Source organism: Drosophila subobscura, chromosome U (assembly GCF_008121235.1).
Source record: "Drosophila subobscura isolate 14011-0131.10 chromosome U, UCBerk_Dsub_1.0, whole genome shotgun sequence".
NCBI classification, from domain to species: domain Eukaryota; kingdom Metazoa; phylum Arthropoda; class Insecta; order Diptera; family Drosophilidae; genus Drosophila; species Drosophila subobscura.
Window position 1 is genome coordinate 24014406 of NC_048534.1, and position 3312 is coordinate 24017717.

General features: G+C 47.5%; 1 long non-coding RNA gene across 1 annotated transcript; it reads left to right on the top strand.

The window, feature by feature from the left end:
• Window positions 1-2744: 2744 nt before the first annotated feature.
• LOC117901710 lies at window positions 2745-3088 on the top strand. Its single transcript, XR_004649338.1, has 2 exons — window positions 2745-2850; window positions 2975-3088. It is a non-coding gene; the product is annotated as an uncharacterized LOC117901710 (long non-coding RNA).
• Window positions 3089-3312: the final 224 nt, after the last annotated feature.

A 3312-nucleotide genomic window follows, 5' to 3' on the forward strand; every position in this document is an offset into this window, starting at 1 on the left:
CTGAAAACTGGAAGCAAAAGTAATGCTTAAACGAATAATTTACTGCGGAATGCTGCAGTCTAGGCGCAGTTGCATTTTCTGCACGCCAAAAATGTCTGTTGGGTTACGCGCGCTCTGTGTGTGCGCGCTGGTGGTGGTGGTGGTTGGTGCACACGCCCAAACCAACTGCAAAAATATAACGGCATCCAAGGTTGTGCTACGCTTAAAATGTAATTGTTCGACTTAAAGAGCCAGAGCAGCAACAACAACAACAACAACAACAATAGCAAATCGTACGCGATCAAGTTTGCCTCTCAGCCGCCTGTCTCTGCCGCTGCCTCTGCCTCTGCCTCTGCCCGTATGTCGCCGTCGCCGTCGCCGTCTAATCAAATACATACCAGACCAGGAGGCCCAGAGGTAGAGCTGGAGCCCCAGAGAGCAACCCACCTATGCGCACAGATACAGATACTTACGTACCCCGTACAGTCGAGATACATAGATAGCATGTATGGGCAGAGACACCAACGTCAGCGAAGCGCCGCACTCTGAGGAGCCCCACACACACACTCCTCCGCCGCAGCCTCCGCTTCAGCCTCCTCCTGCAGCTGGAATGAATTTTCACTTGAATATTCGACACACTTTGAGCACAGCTGGGAGTCTGAAAGGTTTCAGGATTTGCTTTTCTGGGAGGGGCGCCAAAGCGTTTGCTGTCGCTGCGATTCTTGGGGCTATGCATCATCATCATCATCAGAGGCAGCAGCAGCAGCGGCAGCGGGCCTCAGTTTGGAGCAACATGGCAACATGTTGCAATATTGCCAGCTCTCTGCATGCATAAAATATTATGCAACAGCATTATGCCACAGACACGGGCCAGACAGACGACACTTGGCTGAGAGGAGAGCACACTCTCTGTGCCGAACCGTACCCTGCCCTCCCGTCTGCCGCTTATTAGTGCCTAGATGTTGACAGCGTTTAGATCTAATTGAATTGCCCGAATCTCGCCAGAACATTTGGCTTGGCTCCCCATAACCCATAAATCTCACACACAACAAACCCAACGAACGAGCTAAAATTTATAGAGTTCAGATTGCGAAATGGCCGAGACTGGCAGCCAGAGAAGTAGCGCCATGGAAAAGCCATGGAAGACAAAGAGCTACGAATAAAACTTTTGCTTGGAAAAATCTTGAAAAATTAAAAATGACTAGTGCCGGGGCACGATCAAGAGCAAGTCAGTGCTAGCTGCTAGCTGCCTCCGTCTTTGCCAACAATGGCAACTACCACGTTGAGCGAAATACAAAAAAAAAAGATGCACAAGATGGAAGACCCCGGACCCGTAACCGACCCCAGCAACAGCTAAGAGCCAACAGCCAAGAGCCGCAGTCGGTAGTCAGCATTGGGGCGTCTGCAGTTCAACGTTCAAGTGGCACAGTACGCCCTAGAAAAATGAATTGATTCGATTGTTTTTGCCGACTCCATGGCATGGCTCATTGTTTCCCCCCGTGACTGACTGTCTTTCTGGCGGCTTATCTGCAACTTCTGCACAAAATCACAGGCAAGCCGGCAAGCCAGCAACTAGCAGCCGCCGAGCCCGCCGAACGCGCCCCAAAAACTGATGATACAATCGCGTTTTTGACTTTGAAAAGTCAGCCCAAGTCAGCAGCGATGCCGCGTCTCCAGCTCCGGCCAGTCATCCATTGTTCAATGGCCAAAGACTCCTCAACCCAGCTCCGACTCCGACTCCGACACTGATTGTTATGGTTTATGAGATGAGAATGCACTCGAAACAATATTTTTTGGGGGCGATTGCAATTTGCATTTTTTTTTAATCAACTCCGAGAAACTATGTACTTCGGGGACTAACATTAGAGCGTTGCATTCCAGCTGGTGGCTTACACTCCACGTTCGCCAAAAGTGCACTCCCACCTTTGGGTCCACGGCCCATGGTGTGTGTGGCTGAACACCCCAGCTCCCAGCTGCAGCATCAAGGTCATGAGAGACCTCAGGAGGGTCTCATTCTTACAGAGCACGTACATGGATCATCCTGTGCTGGGATGAGTTTTTGGGTGGAGAAAATTTAACTTTTCATTGGAATTAAATTCAAAGGTATTCATTATTTGGGGACAGATGGAAGAGCACTTTAAGCACATCGTTCTCTGGGCTGTTACAATTAAAAATATTATTAAATACTGGAGCACAGACTTGCATACATCTATGATGAAAGAGGGACTCATTTCGAATCAGGAAATGGTCTAGGAAAAAATAGAATAAAATCTTAAGTAGCACAGACAAATTGTTCGTCTCATGAGACACTTTTTGGAGCAACATTTAAAGCGCAATGCCAACGGATATTCCATCTAAATGGTTCATTTCCTTTAAGGAAATTCCTTCAGTTTAGAATGGATCGAAAGCTGTTGCACTTCAGAGTTCTTTAATCAGCTTCCCATCACCAACAAATTATAATCAAAAGTTCTCACTGCCCAAACAAAGGACTCCCTCTCCGCTTGCCAAAACTCAGCAATTTCTCCCAGTGTAGATGCGACTCGTGCTAGGCTGCAATGCTCCAGCCATTGTTCAACACTGTTAAAGCCACTCAATCTCTTAATTAAATACACTACTAACTGGGCAGGGACAGGGGCAATCACAGGCAGCCTCTGTAGAAGCTGCCGCGGAGTCGGAAGAGCTTGCAGTTTAGTGTCGAAATTGTACAAGTTTTCGTTTGATTTTTCCTTTTATTGTTATTGCTGTTGTTGTTTGTTGTTGTTGGATGGATGGATAATCACAGCTCGCAACCAAGAAATTAAATCAGCCAAGGTTATCGCATTAATAAGCCCCCTGGTTCTGCTCTTTTGGTTTTTATAGCTTCAGTTTTGAGTTTTTAGTTTTAGTTTCAGTTTCAGTTTGTGCTTCGATTTTGATTTTGATTTTGGAGCTCTAAGAGCTGCGCTGCTGCCGCTGCTGCCTGCCTAGTCAATTATTAAATTTGCAATTTCCGCAGCTGAACTTTTGGGGTCAGTAGACTGATTTAAATCAAAGCTATAATTGAGCCTCGCCTGAGAAGCCAGAACCGAACGCGGTCCACGAGGTGCCGCGAATACCAATCTGGGGGTCTGGTAAAAATTGACAAATGTTTGATGGCTGTGGCTACACCCCAGTGCCGCCACGGACGCCCTAGCCAGAGGCAACGGATGTGGGCAACAGGCAAAAGCAAAAGCAAACTCAAAACCATCGAAATGCCCAGCTTGGGTGAGGCTGCGGCTGAGACTCCACACACTATCGTACAGCTAAGTGGCTTTCCATGACATTTTATTGACACTTTTTGTTGAACTGGAAGAC